Source organism: Theropithecus gelada, chromosome 13 (genome assembly GCF_003255815.1).
Source record: "Theropithecus gelada isolate Dixy chromosome 13, Tgel_1.0, whole genome shotgun sequence".
Lineage (NCBI taxonomy): Eukaryota > Metazoa > Chordata > Mammalia > Primates > Cercopithecidae > Theropithecus > Theropithecus gelada.
In genome coordinates, this window is record NC_037681.1 from 36,754,433 (window position 1) to 36,775,414 (window position 20,982).

Below are 20,982 nucleotides of genomic sequence, written 5' to 3' on the forward strand. Positions count from 1 at the left end.
AGGACCCCAGTCAGGTCACATCATTCCTACCAGCCCAGAAAAGCAGGGACTGCTTTTCTTCTTCTGCCTGGATCACCACTCAGTTTCCAGCCTGAAGAGATGCATGCAAGCTATTCAGCAATGACAACGGTTGGTGTGAATTGACCAACTGGATCAGACGCTGGCCCAGGTAAACAGCTGGAGCCTCCTGGCAGCATATCAGCCCATCCTTAGCTCCAGCACATGGTGATGTTCCCTCCAAAGCTGTGAGGACAGGGGAGAAAACTGCATTTTGTCACTTCTTAGGACAGGAGCATGGGAACAGCCATCTCCTGCAATGGCCCTTCCACAGGAAGAGAGGAGGACACATGGCACAGAGGACGGATGGGGCACCTGGATTCAAAATCTGCTTCCACCATCCACGGAGCCTGGAAAGTTGAAAAATTAGTTTTTTCTCTTGGAACTCGCTTTCTTTACTTTTAAATAAAGTTAATCCTACAAACACTACAAGGCTATTGTGAGGGTCAAATGAGAACCAGACATGGGAAAGTATCTTGTAAACAGCAAATTATGAAAAACAAATACAAACAAAACAGAAAACATAAAACAACAACAAAGGTCTTAGTTCTAAAGGACATGAAACTTTTCATTTGACCCACTTTAGAGATCATTCGTTCCTTCAACAAATAATAATTGAAGCCCTATGATGTGCCGTACCTTCGCACATTCTAAGAATTACTCGTATTTACACACTTCCAAGAAACCCATCATTTCCTGTTGGGAAGGACACCCACAGCATCCCCTCTCCCCCGGCCCCCATCAGAAGCCATGGGGATGCCTCTGCCGCTTTCTCATTTTCTTTCCTTGGCCTTGTCCCACCCAAATCACTCCTGAATTCCTCCTCTAACAGCTTCTTCCTGGGTGCCCTTGACTGGCAGAAGCAGCCATGGCCTTTAATGAGCTCAGCTTGTGTAAAGAGTGCGGATTAACTAATATAGGCTCCTCTGTTAGAAGAAACCAAGTATATTTGTGCCCTTGCCCAGCCAAGGAAGGCATTGTCCCTTTCTTAGAGGCCTTCCAGAGTGTCAGTGTCTTAATCTAAATGGGCAGCTCTCTGGTGAAGGCCCAGGTGCCAGGGGAAGCCAATTGAGGAGGCATTTACAAATGGAGAGGGTGATAAAGAGGATATTTGCATACTTCCATCATTACCACCATCTGAAAGAGGCCTGCATTTACTATCAGAAGGTCTGTGTCTAGCTCTTCAGTCTCAGCAATCTCATTTGTAAAATTAGGATAATAATTATCTCCTTCTTTCAGGACTATTATAAGGAACAGATTAAAATAATGTACAGGAATCAATTCTGTGTATGATAAACCCCAGCGTGTTGGTCAACTCAGGCTGCCATAACAAAATATCACTGGCTGGGTGAGTTGACCAACAGAAATTTATTTTCTCACAGTTCTGGAGGTTGGCAATCCAAGATCAAGGAACCAGCATGGTTGGTTATTTTCCGGTGAGGCCTCTCTCCTTGGCTTGCAGACAGCTCTGCCTTCTCACTGTGTCCTCAGGTGACCTTTTCTGTGTGTGTGCATGTCCCTGGTGTCTCTTTCTCTTTTTATAAGACTTAACCCTCCACTGCCCCTTATAATCTCATTTAACCTTAATTACCTCCTCAAAGGCCCTATCTCCAAATACAGTCACAGTGGGGGCTAGGATTCAACTTATAAATTTGGGAGGACATGATTCACTCCGTAACATCTGGTATTCATGCAAACCATGTCATCATCAATACTCAGTGCTCACCTCAGAAACAAACACGAATCGGTCTTAAAGGTTTTTCAAAGCAAAATGTTCGGAAAATAAATCATGAATCTGTAGGGACATTTCCAAAGTCAAACTGAAATACTTACTTTGACCTTCTCTCATTTTACCCACATAGCAGCTACACTTCTTGACCCTCGGGAGCCAACATCAAGGCTGGATTTTTCAGTGAGAAATGCCTCTTGGAGATCCCCTGCAGTCACTAGGTGCAGAATCATTGCTCCAGGGGGCAAGCTGGCCCTGCTCTCAGCTCTGAGTCTTCCCAGCTTCTGAGGCAAGACCCCAGATTCAGGCCCTGGACTCCCAGAGCTTTCTCTCATCAACTTCTCACTTGAAGTTCTGCCTTTAGTACCAGGAACACAGCAAATGATACCCTCAGCTCAGGAGAGCTGGCTGCCCGGGAACAACCCTTTCTGTTTACCTGAAAGTTTGCCTGGTGTTGAAGTGTGCAAATGAAAAGTCACTCTTTTGAAGAGAAATACCATTTTGAGTCATTTCTTTCAAGAGATATTTCAGCCAGGTGTTCCCATCGCTATGGAGTACAGAAAGAGATTCACCTGGCAGACCTGTGGGGATGCGAGGAAACTTGGCAGGGATGTGAATCTAACCAAGATCATTATTCTTGATCGGCTTGGGAATGAATAGAAAATGAGTCAGAGGCTCCCATGAAGCACATGGCAACAGGAATGGAACCAAAATGCCTATCTTCAAGGTAGCTCTTGATTGAGCTAAGCTTTTTGCTCTTTCAAAGCTTGTTTTGGTCCAAAACTATTTCGGATGCAAAGCAACATTTATACACCAGAAAAAGAGCAATTGATATTTCTTTTTACATTCCACTGGGGCTGCTTAGCCCAGGTCACAGGGCAGAGGGGACTTGGGAGCTGAAGAAGAGAGGTCAAGAGCCCCAACCTGCAACTGGGGCTTGGGGGGCACTGAGACTGAATGGGGTGTCCTCTGGTAGGGGCCGGGGGCACACCCAGTTAAATTTTTAGACCTTAATTATTTAGTTATTGTTATCATTTTTCCTTTTTGTTTCTCTAGGTAGAGGCATTCATTTATGCAAAAGCAATAACAAAAGCAGCCAATACCAGGCACTGGCAATGCAGAGATCAGTAAGGGACTTTAAAAAGTCTAAATTGAGAGGAGGACATAACAGCTGGCTGGGTGTCAGGTTTTGTTTATTCAGCTGGTTAAACATGTCACTGAAGACCCATCTCTCCGCTCTACCGAACACAACCTCAGTTCCAACCTGAAGCCCTTGCTGAGTTAAACTGGTTGCCAATAGTAAATGGGCCTACTCACTCTCTTGTCTATGCCTCTCTTCAAACCATACAACCTTCTGTATGGGGCTAATGTAGATGCACAACCTTGGCCCCATAACTGTTGTCAGCGAGATGCCATTGGGTGATGGATTTAAGGATGGGATCCTGCACATTGCCACCTCTAGAAGGGGTCGGAGGTACCAGGACGGTCTTAGACCAAGCAGAGTTCTCAGATGAGCAGCATGAAAACACACTGCCGGTCTGCAGTGGGAAGACAGAATGATGTTCTGGAGGCAACAGTAGCCAAGACCAGATTATAACTAACTCTTCCTGCTATTTTAATCCATGTTACTTGAAATTGACATGCACATAGTTTAACACAAATCAGTTTGTGTTTGCATGCTTATGATGACAAAATGAAGAGCAATTCTCCCTCCCCTAACTCCGGGTCTCAAGTCTTAGAGGCAATCCTTAAAAATCTTTTAACTATTTCTCACTGGATTTAGCTCTTTGTCTTTAAGTAACACATTGATATTGATCTTTTTCTGATGAATATATTTACATATTATATATGACATTTCTCTACTGATGGGTGAGGATTTAGCATCTTGTTTCTGCCTTCACCAACACTACCCACACATACTCTTTCCCTGATTCCTGGGGTCTGCACACTACTGCCTACAGGCCGAATCCAACCACCTGCCTGTTTTTCTGTAGTTCCTTAGATCAGGATGGTTTTTACATTTTTATAAAGCTGTGAACAGACACAAAAACAAAAATATGCTATAAAGCCTGTATGTGGCCCACAAAACCTAAAATATTTACTATCTTGCCTTTTACAGAATGTTTGCCATACCTTTATGTACCCTTCAAAAGTAGTAGCATTTAAATTTTGGCAAAATGAGTAATAATTTTTTGCATTGTTATGATTAAGTAAATATTTTTTATTGTGGGTTTAAGTCCTGTGATAATATTCCCTTTTTTGTACAACTTTTAAAAAAATCTGATGTTAATAATTGTACTCACCAGTCCAGGTGTTCATCAGTTCTCAGTCTTTGCCAGGCTATAGTCAATGTATTGTATGTCTATTAACATTCCTTTTAAAATATCAAGACTATCATGTAATGCATCTGCTCCTTTTTCATCTCAGAGAGCTCTTTCCTGGGTTCTTCTGGCTTTCTGTTCCACCTTACCTTCTGTCTCCAGGCACAAATGCCATTCTGGTGCTTCGCCGGGTCACCATTTCTTGAATCCTATATCTTCTCCATCTTCTCTTTCCTTGGTATATACCTTTTTTTCACTCCCCAGGAGAACCTTCTCCGGTAACCTCCCAAGAAAAAAATATAGAAAATGAGGGTTTTTTAAAGACCTTGATATCTACAGATGTCTTTATTCTATACTCATACCCCTGACATTTGGCTAGATGAAGAATTCTACTTTGAGTTGGGATTTTTATCTCAGAATGATGAAGGCAGGACTCCATTATCTTTTAGTATCCTTGTCTTTCATTCCAATTTAAGAGCAGGTCACTGGTACCCTCTGTGTCTTTGTGACCAAATTGCTTGGTTGCTTGACTTCACTGTGCGGTGACAGCGGGAGGGAGGGTGAGATGAGTTGGCCACTGGTTAGGACGTTCCCAGGTGCCCACATCTGGACGTCTCGTATCTGAGCTCTTTCATTCCTATAGACAAGACTCTTGAATTTTCTATCCTGAGGAGCGCATATCTGGCTTGCCAGAGTTTTCGGGAGGAAGGCTGAATCCGTTTCCCCTTAACCTTCTTGTTTTCTGCACTGCCTTTTGTCCCTCCCTCTCCCATATCTGGTGTCTTAGGCTACAGGTCACCCTTTCAGTTTCTCTAAAAAACTAAACTGTGGTCCCTCGCTTGGTTATTTAAGGTCTGGGAGGAGACTTGGAGGCTCAAATGTTTCCCATTTTGATGTTCAACCAAACCAGTCGTTTTAGCTTCACGCTTCCTTCACCTCCACTCCCTTCCTCCTGCCTCCCGAAGTCTGTGGTTCCTGGCAAGCCCAGGTGCAAAGCTCTCTGATGGTTCTTTGGGACTTTGTGGTTTGCTTCACAAGCACCTCAGGTGCTACTTTCTGATCTCTGCCACTCTTCCATTCTACTTTGGTTTTCAAAAATTCTGATTTGCCTGCATCTTCAGTGACTCATTCTGGGAAAGGGGCAGGACAGAACTGAAAAATGGAACTGAAAAAACCTTTTTTTAAGAAGGACGAAAGAGTGACTTGTAGGGAATAGTTTGTAGTAAGACATATTCAGGAATGATGGTGTCTCAGCACTCATTCAAAAACTGAGTTGTTACGTCCCAGGCTCTGTGCTAGGGGATGAATAGGTATGACTTTGTCCCTGCACTCAGAGCCTGGGATGGGTGAGAGGGTAGATAGGTGAATCAACATGATGTGGCACCCAGAGAAGATGCACTGAAGCAAAGAAGTCCAGGAGCTGAAAACTCCAGACAAGAGACATTTAACTCAGGAGGTTGGAGAAAACTTCCTGGTAAAGGGTGGAGATAGCTGAGTAGGTTGAACTTTTCAGTTAGTTGAATGAAGTAGTTGTTCTTAAGGTTCCTGGAGTCTCACGTAGGATGGTCAATCTCATCTTTTCTTAATCATGGGACCTGACTTGGGGTATTCTCCCAGCCTGGACCCTGTCCTATGGACACAGCTCAGTCTATCAGTACATGCGGGATGGGGCTCTATGTCCCAGTTGCAGTGTGCAAGGGTAACATAGAAACCAACTCTTCCCTAGTCTTACTTCCCGAGTCTTACTATGTGCCAGGAATTGTGCTGCTTCTCATGCATTTATCTCATAAAATGTTCATTGTAATTTTATGAGCTGGCTAGGTCGTTTTATATTATTCCCTTTATAAATGAAGAAACCTAGAATTAGAGAAGGGAAATCTCCTGCCAAAATATCTCCTATATGGTAGGACCAGAAATTGAAGCCTACTTATTTTGGATTATAAGATTATACTCTCAACCACTAAGATATATCATGTCCCATTTTTTTAGGATTGCCTTTTTCTCTGGGAAGGGAGTGAAATGCTGGGCATACTGGGAGCAGTTGTGTGCTAGATGCAGGGACGCATACTTAACTCAGAGTTCAAAACCAGCTCAGGCAGGCCCTGCTCTGGGCCAAGTTTATAAACTGGGAGGTGTCTGGGTTCATACAGGGTAAACGCTCATCCTCAGGTCTCAAGAAAATGCCATCGAAACAAGCAAGGACTTCACTCTAAGCCCTTTGCCAGAGCACAGAGTATGAAAGACATTGGAGAAATAAGGACTTTCTCCCTGCTGCCCACAGCTCTGAGATGGTTAATGAAATTGATGGGTCAGGAGCCACTGACCTCCAAGGTTTATTAGTTCAGTCTTTGAGCCGATCCAAGCTGCAGGCACTCCAGACCGAGGCCACAAACTGTTGAGTCCAGGGCTCAGCCAGTCCCCCTGCTTCTGAATCACCCCACAAGACAGACAGACCCTGTGGCTTCAGAGAGAGTTATGAGCTCTGGCATCCTGTAGTGAAAGAAACAGGCATCTTCCCTCAGTCAACTGCCCTTGACACACCAAAAACATAATTCATGATTCATGAGAACTGTTTCTTTCTTCGAACGGAACCCTTGGCTTTGCTTTGGGCACAGGAATAAATTGGTCACAATCAACTCTCCTGAAGAAGTGGTTTCCCCACCACATAATTCTTCTTTCTGAGGACAATGGCTTTGCTCAATGTGGTACAGGGGAAGTTTAACCAAAGGAAAAACTGAGCCCACACTGATAAAATATCACTGTTATCAAGGGACCGCCAGGCGTGAGAGTTGAAGCACCCTCGCCTTGCGGTGGCTTCAGGAGCACCCTTTGTATACATTTCCAACGGCCCCTAAGCATGGATGTCCCCTCCCCCTAACACACACAAACAGTATCGACAATACTAAAGTTCAAGCAATTCAGCCTTCATAACTGAAACTTATCCTCCAATCCTTCCTTAGTCCCCACATGATTCATGATGTTGCCTTTACCACCTGGCAGTCACCTCTCTGGGGCAGGCTGTGTGACATTGCGGACACCTCATACGACCTGGAGGAGCTGCTAGTGTTGACTATTGAATGTCTGCTATGTGTTGAAGAACTATAATAGATGCTTACAGTTGTTCTCTCATTTAATCCCCCAAAAAACTCTATCAAGAAAATAGTATTTTTTAAAAATGTTTACAAACAGGTTCAAAGAGTTAAGCAAAATTTTTAGATGAAATATTTATAGTGTGGGTCTTCAACAAGGACTATCTGAAGCAAAGGAGCATATGTAGGTTGCCACCTAAATGTCTCTACCTGTATTAACCTGAGAACCAGGTCTAAGAAAAAGGAAAATGAAACCTAGGTATGTTTTTGTATGGAATTTGGATAACTCTGCTGTTTCCACTAACTCCAAAGTGCAATGGTTTTCTGACGCAGAAACACCTATGCGTGGACCCCAAGTGGGGAGCGCTGCCCAGTCTGGCCAAGACCTTCTCTTGCAGGGAGACACTTTAAGTGTGGTGATGGAATGATGGGGGCTAGGAAGTCTACCTTTCATCCCAAAGAAAGGAGAAAAGTGACTCGGGGCTGGCTCTCCAGACCCTCTCCCTGCTCAACCAATCAAGGTGGATACCAGTGAGGCTCTGTCACACCACAGTGTCATCCCCTCACCACAGAGCAAGGCTCTCCTGGTCCTCTAGACTAAAACAGTCCTTCACTCTGAGAACAGCAGGCCCAGGAGACGGTCTTGCTCACCTTCTCACTATTGCTTCAGTCTCCTCTATCTTAACCACTTCATGATTTAAAAAAATATAAATATGATTTATCCCTTTAAGCACAATCTATTGTATTTTATTTGATTAGACAAATCCATTAGATAAGTACTCAGTTGGATATAGTAGATGCACACTAAGATTGTGCAAAATGAGCTTTAGGAATATGGGGAAAGATTAGAATATCTTTTTTTTGTAAGTTTTTATTTGATATACGGCTTATAACACATACATTTACAACAGTTTATATATATATTGGCAGGGCACGGTGGCTCACGCCTATAATCCTAGCACTTTGGGAGACTGAGACGGGCAGATCTCCGGAGGTCAGGAGTTTGAGACCAGCCAGGCCAACACGGTGAAACCCCATCTCTACTAAAAACACAAAAATTAGCCGGGTGTGGTAGTGCACACCTGTAGTCCCAGCTACTCGAGAGGCTGAGGCAGGAGAGTCTCTTGAACCCGGAAGACAGAGGTTGCAGTAAGCCAAGATCATGCCACTGTACTCCATCCTGGCCAGGCGACAGAGTGAGACTCCATCTCAAAAAATAAGTAAATAAATAAATTTAAATGTAAATTATATATATATATATATATTTGTGCCAGGCCCCAGGAAAGAGGGGAAGGGGTGCAGAAGGAAAAGTGTGTTATTAGATAGTAGTAGTATTTAGATAAACATTAATTGTTTAGACACTTAAACTGTCAGTAGACATTATTTTAAATAACTTTATTATTGTTATTGGTAGAATTATTTAGACAAATTTTTTTGAGTTTTCAGAGTTCCATCTTTCCTTTTATTTTTTACAGAATTTTGCAATAGCTCAGCAGTTGCATTTAGAACATTATTTCTAGGTGTAGAATCATCCCGTGCAGTGAAAGGGGAAGGCTCAACTCGATTGGAAGCTTCCCACACTCCCTGACACAGCCTTTCCATAAGGTGGTAACTTAGAGTCTGAGGAGGAAGTGGCAGGTGAGGTGAAGCTGAAGCTTCGCACTCCAGACAAGTGCAGACCTCATTCCCTGATGACAGCAGGGGACAGCATTTCCTTCCACGTCTTCTGCTTCCATGGGGGCCACACCTGCAGTGTACTCCACCTTTCCTCTTTTCCTTCCTTCAGAGAATCGAACTCCTAGTCAGAGTTCTCTTGCTCCCTCATCAACATTTGACACACCTCTTTCCAGTTCACCAAATTGTTCTTTGGAGTCCACCCCCTAAATATTCTGCCTATTGCCTCCTCTCTGCTTCAACTTCTGTGCTTTTCATTCTTCATCATTTAGTGCCCAGATTACCCTGACAGCTTCCTAACCTTCCTCCCTGCTTCCAGACTGACATCGTCTCTCAATCTCCATTCTGCAGTTACTGTTTTTTAAAGCAAGAATGTGATTCAATCACTGCTGTTGTTGAAACATCCTTCATTGACTCACCACTTCCTAGCCTGTTAAACCAGGCCTTCCACAGTCTGGCCCCAAGCTTAAGCGCCCAGCACTCCCTGCCATGCCACTAACATTCCAATTGTATGCCATACTATTGCCCCGTTTGTTTCTAGACCTTTGCTTGAATGTGCCAGGTACCCTTCCCTTTCCTTCTCGAATACAAAATCCTTCCTGCCCTACAAAACCTTGCTCCATGTCACTCACATGACTCAGTTCCTAGACCACAGGAAGAATTGATCACATTCTTTTCTTCATGCCTACTGCACCATAGCTCTTATGACTCTGTCATCACTGTATGTTTACATAGCTATCTATCTTATTGGACTAAGAGCTCCTTGAAGGTCAGGGATTATGTCCTATCATTGCACTCTCCACTCCAGAAGCTCCAGACAGTTCTGAGTACTACAGTAGCTCAGCCAAATTCCTTCCTTCACTGTAGATCTTCACTGGTTCAATTCCTCATAAACCACGGCATTTCTCCCACTGAGAAGTTTCAGGGCACTCCAGTAATGACCATTATTGGATCTAAACAGGACTGCCTCACCACCAACACAGTTCAGCTAAGGGTTAAGAAATGCACATTTTTTTAGAATCTGGAAACAAGCCTTCCTAGCTAAAGCATCTGAAGCATCTGGATTCTAGTCAAAGTAGCACTCCAGGGAACCACTACCACTCATTCACAATTGGGCTGCAGGATAAAAACGTTTTCTACCTTTAGCCTCAACACGCTCTCAGTGATTCAGAGAACTCCAGACTTATGTTGAAATGGCAAACACTGTCAGAAATAATTGGTACCTATGGGAAAGGGAGGTGGCACTTAGCAATATTGAGATGCATTTAGGAGATTAACATATTTTGTGGGTTCAAGAACAAAGATATTTGAAGTGAAATCTACACGGGCAGAAGCAATTAGCGAGGGACTGTCTGCATCTTAGGTACATTCTGTCATCACCAAGATGGGGTGAATAAGTTTGTTCCCCACCCCACATCAGAAAGCTGTCCCTTTCTCTCTTCTCTTCTTTGAGTTCCCTTGTATTCTCTTCCTCCCTTCCCCTTAATCAGTTACTCATCTCCAGGAGCATGTAAGTTTCTCTGCATCTTTTTCAGAGATTATGTGAATAAAGAGTGGTGTAGGCCTCTAGGTAACGAAAGAGAGATGGACCTGTAGGAGGAAGAAGTTAAGAGCATGAAAGGGGAGCCCCCACAGCCAGCAACTTCTTATGCTCAGGCTCAATTGTAAGTCTTTCTGCAACTTTACTAGCAAAATAAGAGATTGGCCAATGCTCAAAAAAATCAGCCTTAGCTGTTTCAGAAGACAGATCTTTCTGGCTCTAGCTAGAATTAGGTGGGTAGGAGAACCCTGGAGAAGTACTTTTCTCTAACTGTAGCCTAGTGGCCTCATCCATGGAGAATTTAATGGAGAGATGACATTTTCTTCTGAAGGTAAAAGCTGCTTGCAGCTGGTAAGGCTCAAGGCTGAGCAGTGGTATCTGGTTGACTTTACTGAAAGCAAGCACAGGTTCTTGTATCGGCTTTAAGACCTCTGCATATGGTTATGCAAGTAGTACTCTGCTCAAATTTAGAAGATGCCACTTGTATAAACTCTACCAGGTGATATTCAGGTACACCCTAATTAAATGGAGCTCCCTAGAGTTGAACAGTGCATAAGCTACGCAGTGATGAGTGGCAACTCTGCCTAGGGAGAGCTTCAGATCTACCAGAGTAATCCTGTACTTCCTGTAACATAACTCCATGGTTCAGTTGGATAGGTTGTTTTCTGATTGGAAAGGACATGTATAAATAGTGGTGATCTTCTCTTCTGGAATAAAAATCAGGATCCATGGTTAGCAAAAGACTTTTTGATTTATGATGTCACTGTTAGTGTGTACTCTTAAAAAATGCAAAAATACATTTTTTTTAGTTAAATGATTAAATAATTTTTATCAAAAAGAATAAACTTAACAGCATATTGGAGTGATCTTGGAAAGCTTGGGGCATTCAAAGATTATACCGATAAGGCACTAAAAAGACATCATATTCCACCAACTCAGTCTGCCATAACAAAATACCACAGACTGCGGAGTTAAACAGCGAAAATTAATTTTCTCGTAGTTCTGGAGGCTGAAAAATCCAAGATCAAAGTGCCAGCCAGTTCATTTCCTAGTAAAGGCTCTCTTTCAGGCTTGCAGGCATCCACCTTTTCTTTGTGTCCCCACATGGTGGAGAGTACGAGAGAGAGAGAGAGAGAGTGAGCCCCACTTGTATCTTCTTCCTCTTATAAGGGCACCAGCCCTACAGGACTAATGCATCTTCTGACTTTAGATTCTTGTGATCTCATCTAATGCTTACCACCTCTTCACAAGCCCTATCTCCAAATATAGTCACATTGAGTGTTAGCACTTCAACATACAAATTTGGGGGTGGGAACACAAACATTTATTTCATAATAGATATTAAATGTTACTAACTCGCCTCATAAACCCTAGCCCAATATAAAGCCATCCCTTAAAATGGTTCCCCCAATCTCTACTTCCTGACATCCATGCCATTGTATGAACATCAAACGCTGAATAAGACTGAGTTCCGAAACCTGTGCCTTCCTCCTTGCTCTTTTAAATCACTTGCTCTAGGGGAAGCTAGCTGCTATCTGGCAAGGTCAACAGAGAAGCTCTATCCATAGGTCCACATGGTAAGAAACTGATTTGTTAGTGACCTGCAGAGTTTTGACTCAAGTTGTGTTGGCAGAAACACTGCCAAACTTACATAGAAACGAGAAAGTATAAAATGGAAAGGGGTCTTTGGACACCTAAATTTCTGAAGGCAGGAAAGAGACCACAAAGAGTAATCAGCTACAAAAATATGCTGCCTTCGTGGAAAAGGAAGAATGACTAAAACAATAGAATCAAGAGCTCAGAAGATGGAGTCAAGAGCCATGGAGAATAATTGTTGGGTAGGAATGGAATGGAATCTTAAGGAACTTTCAATGAGGGCCTGGCTGGATTTCAGAATTGCCCTTAATCAGTGACTCCCATGAGCCTCCATTTACCCCTTTATTGAGGACATGTGTCTCAAGTAGTTATCCTACTCCTGCCCGATTATTGTTTGTTTGTTGGGTGTGTGGAGGGAGATAACTGGTGTCTTCAGTTTTAGATAAACTGATTTGGAGAGGTTGTATTCAAAGAACCAGGTCTAAGGAGACGTGTCTGCACCTGATTTAGATAATGAGCTCTTGGATGTGGAACTGATGCTGTAACGGGATGAGATTTTGGGGGCCTGGGCAGATAGTGAGCATGTTTTGCATGTGCAACATGAATCACAGGGTAGGCAGCCTCCCAGAAGGCTCTGATGATTCTTGCATCTGAAGTCCATGCCCTTGTATGGCTCCTTCCCACTTGGAATAAAACTGACCTGTGTCACTGACACAACACATTCGTAAAAATAATGGTGTGTGACTTTGAGGCTGGGTTGTAAAAGACACTGCAGTTTCCACCTGGCTCTGTCTTGGATCCTCGCTCTGGTGGAAGCCAGAGCTTCCATGCCGTGAGGACATTCAGCTGTTGGGAGAAGTCTTTTGGTGATGAACCGAGGCTTCTTGCCTGCAACTAGTAATAACTTGGCATCTGGTGAGAGGCTACCTTGTAAGTGGATCCTCCAGGCTTCATCAAGCCATCTCCTGAGAGACCCTAACCTACAGCCATGCAGCTAAACTGCTTCCAAATTTTTGACCCACAAAAATTATGAGAAATAATAATTATTTACTATTGTTTGAGGCTGCTACACTTTACAATAATTTTTATATTACAATAGATGACTAATATATACATGATGTGCTTCTTGATCAAAAAACTGATAAATTAAGAAGCAATAAACAAAATAAAATAAAAAGGCAGTCATATCTCAAGGAGCCCTGGCCTAAGGTCAGAAGACCCGGGATCATTCCCTATGGTATCATTACATACTGCACCACCTTGGCCAAGGGACTGGTTCCCTAACCCCAGGCCTTAGGTTTCTCATTTGTGAAAAGCGTTCAACTCAAATGACCTGTAAAAGACATTACAGCTCAGGCACATAAAGAAATTCTCTAGTTTGTTCAGTCAGGCAATACCAAGGCCCAGAGTATACAGTAACTGCTGGGTTCAGTTAAAGCCTACATAGCCAGACTGGTGCTTTGTGGTGAGGGTGATAAACTACATACAGACAGTTGTTCCATAATATTACCTGTTTATCACCAGAAAAAAAGTGTCACCAGAATTTTCATGCAAAATGAAAGAGAGTTCTTGGTACCAAAGTTTGGTTTTTTTTTTTTTTTTTTTTGAGACGGAGTCTTTGCTCTGTCGCCCAGGCTGGAGTGCAGTGGCGCCCACTCGGCTCACTACAAGCTCCGCCTCCTGGGTTTACGCCATTCTCCTGCCTCAGCCTCCCGATTAGCTGGGACTACAGGCGCCCGCCACCTCGCCCGGCTGGTTTTTTGTACTTTTAGTAGAGACGGGGTTTCACCGTGTCAGCCAGGATGGTCTCGATCTCCTGACCTTGTGATCCGCCCGTCTCGGCCTCCCAAAGTGCTGGGATTACAGGCGTGAGCCACCGCGCCCGGCCGGTACCGAAGTTTTTGACAGTTGCAACAAGAAGAGATGTTTTGGAGGTAGTGTGGGATGGTGGAAGGACCTCTGGAGTTTAGAGTCTTGTTCTGCCTCTAACTGCTGGTGTCACCTTAGGCAAGAGACTCCATCATCTCTCAGCCTCAGTTTCCTTATCTATACAGTGGAGATAATGATAATAAAGAGAACTTGTAGGGTTGTTGATATGGTCTGGTTCTGTGTCCCCACCCAAATCTCATCTCGAATTGTAATCCTCACATGTCAAGGGAGGGACTTGGTGGGAGGTGATTGGATTATAGGGGCAGGTTTCTTCTTTGCTGTTCTTGTGATAATGAGCTCCCACAAGATATGGTTATTTGATAAGTGTCTGGCGCTTCAGCCTTCTCTCTCTCTCCTGCTGCTTGGTGAAGAAGGTGCCTGCTTCCCTTTTGCTGGCCACCATGATTGTAAGTTTCCTGAGGCCTCCCCAGCCATGTGGAATTGTGAGTCAATCAAACCTCTTCACTTCATAAATTACCCAGTCTCAGGTAGTGCCTGCCTGCTTTCTTTCTTTCTTTCTTTCTTTCTTTCTTTCTTTTCTTTCTTTCTTTCTTTCTTTCTTTCTTTCTTTCTTTCTTTCTTTCTTTCTTTCTTTCGAGAGGGAGTTTTGCTCTTGTTGCCCAGGCTGGAGTGCAATGGTGCCATCTCGGCTCACTGCAACCTCTGCCTCCCCGATTCAAGTGATTCTCCTGCCTCAGCCTCTCAACTAGCTGGGATTACAGGCATGCACCATCATGCTCAGCTAATTTTGTGTTTTTAGTAGAGACGAGGTTTCACTATGTTGGTCAGGCTGATCTCAAACTCCTGACCTCAAGTGATTCACCCACCTTGGCCTCCCAAAGTGCTGGGATTACAGGTGTGAACCACTATGCCTGGCCTCAGGTAGTATCTTTCTAACAGTGTAAAAACTGACTAACACAGTTGCTGTGAGCATTAAAGAGCAGATATGTATGAACAAAAGTGCTTTTGTTTATTTGTCATTATTTTGGAAGTGTTGCTTTGGGGCAAGTGGGAGATTTAGTAGAGAGCTGCTTATGTTGAATTTTTGCCAAGGTGACATTTAATACATTAAGATTCAACTGACACTTTAAATTTAAAATTTTGAGGGACACAAGGCATATCAACCCCTTCAAAAAGACAGTGTTAATAATATGTTTTTTCCTCAAATCATGACATGATGTCACAGAGTCAGCAGCACAAACCTCAATTTCTATTTTAATTTCTGTTAGAAAGAAATGGAAACAAACAGACATGTTTGTGCTAGGAAAAGTGATCGAAATGTTTCTTGAGACCACTCCCACAGTCTTTCCCTCAAAGAACAGACATTCTAATAAACAAATAAGCAACTGATTATATAGACTTTAGGACCCAGTTTCTGTCTTCATCCATCTTCATGCCTCCCCAGCCTTCACTGATGATACCTCCCCAGCCTGCAAGGCCCTCTTCTTCAGCTTTCAAGGTTAAGCTCAAAGCACACTTCCTCTTTCCAGCCCTCCTTGATGTTTGCAGGCAGAATCAACAGCTACGAGTCATTCCACTGCCCGCTGTCCTAGTGTTATAATCATCCTGGTTGAATAACTGACCCTAACTTTCCCTTTACACCAAAGACTGAGCTCCAGGAGGACAGAGGTCGTTTGTCTTTTCAGTTTATCTTCTCTAACTAATAGCTTATTGGTAGCTTTTAAGTGATGTTTGTATTGAAGAAGGAAGGAAGGGAGGGGGACAGAAGGGAAGGAAGGAAAGAAGGAAAACCACAGAAAAGGGAAGAGAAAAGGGGGGAATAGACAAAGGAGAAAGAATTATTGCTTTTCTATTACTTATAGGCACCTTTCTGGTCAATTTTAGTTGAGGTTAATCATCGAAGTATTATTATTATCTTCATTTTATGGAGGACGAAATTGACGCTTAGAAGTTGCTAAAGATTATGTAGCCTGTAAGTGATGGATCGAAAGGAAATGCCATGATGGGTAAGAGAAAAAAAAAAATCCAGAAGGCTTGAATAGAGGGTGATGAGGAGAAGAGCCAGCTGAAGAGTTGGGCTATTCTGGGGGGACTGTAAAAATTGATGATATTGATGTGCATAACAAAATCCCAACAAACAATGTAATTAATAGAGAGTTGTTGCATTGGGATTTTTGTGAAGGGTGGGGGAAGAAGTGGGTGAGAGGAGTAGGAATCATTTTTATTCAGTATTTTTGAGCATCAGAGCTAATTGATAACAAGGCCCCAACATCGAATGTGACTGCAGGGGGAGTGAGACCACAAGCCAGACCTGCACCCACTTTGAAGCTGAGCAGTAACTGATCTTGCCCCCTTGGGTCTACAGAAGGCTGCCGGCAGGCTGAGCAGAGGGAGCAGGTTTGCTTTCAATAGTCTCTCCCGGCTAGGACTGGACCAGGTGAAGGCGGTTCTTCTGATCTAGCTGTGATTCATACTCCTTCCCAGGTTACTCTACTCTCCCTGTCTGAATTACCGCTTTTTTCTTTTTTTCAGTCTGAACAGCCTCTGTGTGCTCTTCTCTCATAGCTTCAGTTACAAGATAGAAACTGATAATTTCTCCATCTTAGCTTCTTCCAGATTTCTCCCCTGAGCTCCAGACCCACATTTGGAGCCAACTGGACAGCTCTGGCTGACTGTGTCATACATGTGCCTCAGTCTCTCCAAGTCCCCTTATTGGTGATGAATTGAAATTTCATTCTCTGCTCAACTGTGAACAATTGGTTCTAAACTTGGAGGTTAACTGATGAAACAGACATGTTTCATATTGACCCTTAAAAACCTTAATACTCCTCATGTAAAGATGGGGAAAATGAGTCCCAAGGCTTATGGAAACCGAACCCAGGGGGTGAAAGTCTCCTCTAAAGTCACTCACATTAAGAACAGAGTTGAGATATAAACCCACATTTTTCTGAAGACTCTACCTATAATTTTTAAATATAGGCTTCTCAGAGAGGGTGGGCTTAAGTTGGGATAATTCAATTAACCATGTTACCATTTAATGTAAAGCCATTTATTGGGAACTTTGAAATCATTGGGGATGAAAGACAAGTTTAACTATCATTACCACCCTCCTCTTGGTTTTGGATAATAACAGTTGCTGCCTCCAACCACCAGCTTCAGCCAAGCAGCCTCCAGAATTTTGTGTTTCAGATGTGTAAAAATAGACCTCAATAACAACAACAACAACAACAACATAGTCATCATCAACAACATCAAGAAAAGTTTTCTCTCAAATACTTAAAATGTATTTCCGACACTTAAATCAGAAATGTCAGGGGATATGTTGTCTTAGGTAAACTGCATTTGCTTATGATAAACCAAAGATTTGCAAGCAGATATTTTAAAGAGACTCAGGATATTTCCTTTTTGTAGTTCAAAAGCCACTTGGTCTTAGGCCCATTCAGGCAAAGCAGTTATTATGGTCCCATGTGGGAAAAGGCGGGTGAGGCTGGAATGTGTGCAGTAAATATGAAACCCCATCCACAGAGCTCCACTTGCTCCTGCTGCTCTGTTGAGGCTAATTGGAGGAGAGCAACCTTTTTGAGAAAGGAAAGAAATTTCTGGATTTGAAGCAGATGTCTGAAGCTTGCCGAATCTACAATGCAGGCTTTTAAAAGAAATATTGCAATAATTAGGAGTCCGGTTTGAAGTCAATGTGTTGCTGTAAAAATTAAGGATGTTTACAACTGTGGGAAGGTTCTCTTTAAAAACCCAATTCTGATTCCAATTTGCTAGCAAATTGCATCCTGGCCCCATGGAGGGAGTGATCAGGGGACCTGTTTCATAGATCAGGATGCTCAGTGTGCAACCAAGAGGGTGATTTTCACTTACTGTTTATGAAATATAAATATGAATTCCCATGTATGATGCAGAACTCATTTGCAGAGTTTTACAACCCCAAAACATAGTCAGAAAGTTAAAACCAAACAGAGTGTTTTGTCTTTTGACTGAAAACAAAAACAAAAACCAACAAAAAGCCCCAGAAGATTTAGCTTTCCTTGTGTGGTCCCTGGAATGGGAAATCTAGTATTTGCTAAAATTACCACCGTTTCTCAGGTATTGGTTAGTGATAAAACACCATATTATATTCAATGTCAAGCTATTCAAGGACGACGAGTTAGACAATGTATGGACTGAGTTTTCTTGCAGTCATGGATCATTATTAAGTATCTGGAAAAAATATTTTTACTTGCCTGGATTAGAGGAAAAGATGCTTAAGTTTATTGGTCAGTCCAGAATATGACATTAAGTAGAAAACATTATCGTAAAGGGGAATTGGAGTGCAATACACCTGAGTGCAAATCTAGTTTCTACAACTTCATAGTTCAGTGGCCATGAATTTTTGAACATTGATTCCTTAACTATATTGGGAATAATAATATCTACTTTTGTAGATACTATATATAGGTATATATTATATAATATCTACCTTTATTGGTGAGAATTGATGGTAATAGAGCGTGTGAAACACTTACTGTGGCATGGAAACACTCCAGGCACATAAGAAACGCTGAATCTTCTCTCTGACACACATACTCTCAATACACACACTGTTTTATTTGCTAGGTGTATATTCACACATCAGGAGGTCAGTGTCTTTGTTGAGATGATATATCTTATAGTAGTTTAGAGGAGAAGGGAAGGAAACTATGTTAGAGTCAATGAAATGTTTCCCAATAGCTCTTCTTCCTTTTTGTAATAGAATCCCCAGGTTCTCATTGGGCACAGAACTGTTCAGCTAGAGGATATCTTTCCCTGCATCTTTGCCATATGACTAGGTTATATCCAAAGAGATGTGAATAGAAGTGATACATGCGATTTCGGTATCAGGCCACACGTGCTCCACCTCTTTCTCTCTTTCCATTGGCAAGAACATGTACACAATGGTAGTAAGGCCATTTTACCCTACAGATGAAGTCAACACCCCAGTGAATATAGGGACAACAAAACAGAAGGAGCCTGGGTCCCTGGATGACTTTTGTGGAGCAGACCTTCCTATACTTCTGGAACTATCTACACTTCAGACTTTTACAGGAGAGATAAAATAAAGGGCCGGGTGCGGTGGCTCACCCCTGTAATCCCAGCACTTTGGGAGGCTGAGGCAGGCAGATTACAAGGTCAGGAGATCGAGACCATCCTGGCTAACACAGTGAAACCTTGTCTCTATTAAAAATACAAAAAATTAGCCAGGCGTGGTGGCATGTGCCTGTAGTCCCAGCTACTCAGGAGGCTGAAGCAGGAGAATCACTTGAATGCAGGAGAAGGAGGTTGCAGTAAGCCGAGATTGCACCCCTGCACTCCAGCCTGGGCAACAGAGCGAGACTCCATCTTAAATAAATAAATAAATAAATAAACAAATAAAGATGACTAGGCATGGCGGTTCATGCCTGTAATCCTAGCATTTTGGGAGGCTGAGGTGGCTGGATCATCTGAGGTCGGGCATTTGAGATCAGCCTGGCCAACATGGCGAAAATCTATCTCTACTAAAAATACAAAAATTAGTCGAGCACGGTGGCGGGTGCCTGTAATCCCAGCTTCTCAGAGGTTGAGGTAGGAGAATCATTTGAATCTGGGACGTGAAGGTTGCAGTGAGGCAAGATCGCGGCACTTCACTCTAGCCTGGGCGAAAGAGTGAGACTCCATCTAGAGGGGGGGAAAAAAAAGTTACTTTGTTTCAGGCACTTTTATTTTGCTCATTGTTAAAGTCCCAAAACCAATATCCTATTACAGAAACTTATCTTTATGTAGTTAAAGCTCAAATTAGATCACAGCAGTTCTCTGATCTGGAAACTTCTGTGGCTTCCCCTGGTTCATCAGTGAATGGCTTGTGACAGGACTAAGAATGGCGAGCTCCACGGCAGGGAGACCAGCCTAGCTGGAGTGGCGAGTAGTGGCTGCTGAATAAAGGAAGATGTTTGGAGAGAAGAGTTGAGGCCACTGTGAGGCGCTTTATTTAATTATAAAGTTAACTTCAGGTTGTTAGGTTTAGAAAGTAATTCTTGGGATTTTCATTTATCCTGGCTGAATACTAGATGATTCAGTTTGATTTACCTATTGCTAGGTATTTTTAGAGGTCCATTCTGAGTATGCAAACAAACATGGAATTGACACTGAGGTTCTTCTTCAAGACCTATACTTGACATGACATGCAATTCTTAAAGACTCCCCTCATTACCCTGAATCATCTCAGTCCAGCTGAATTGTGAGTTCTCCTATGTTCCACAGTATTCAATCACTAATTCAATTATTCAGGGTTCCCTAATTTCTCAAAGTCTTATTGAGCACTTGCAATGTGCCTGGTCTGTATTACATACTGGGAGTACAGATATGCATAAAACCTGACTTTATGGTCATGGAGTTTGCAGTCTGGGATTTATTAATACTCATTGTCAGTGATGGGGTTTCCCTCTGTGATGGGTCTTTTAAAAGTTCTGTAAATAAAGAGACAGCCCTTGTCTTCGGGAAGCCCATAGTCCATAATGATTATTAAATACAGTCTTCATTTAGTTCTGCCTTATAATTATAGATAGTTGTATTTTATGCTTGACCCAATCACTAGACAGTGAGTTCCTTCCAGATAAAACCTGTGTTATTTGTCTCTAGTCCTCTCCCTCTCCACACAAATATTTCCTGCCTAGCATATAGTAAATATGCTACAATATTTGCTGAAAGAAAATTCAATCTATATAGTCAAAGACATAACTCCAAATATAGACATTTCCATTCTATAGAATCAAAGGCACATGCGGAGGCATTTTTAATTTCTCAATCATTGTAGAGCACGATCACACTAATTATTGCCAAGGGAATAATTTTAAAATACAAAACAATCACATCTGCTTTAATGCTCCTCCTCATATTTCTGTTATTAATGGTAAGAGATGGTGATAATTCATTTCTCCTCTATGTTTTCCAGAAACCTCTTCCGTAACTGGTAAAACTCAAGTGGTTTTTATACTTCATTTATGAGGCAATAACTGAATAAGTCGATTTTTACACTTCATTTATAAGGCAGTAACTGAGATACCTGGGTAAAAGTTATTTTGA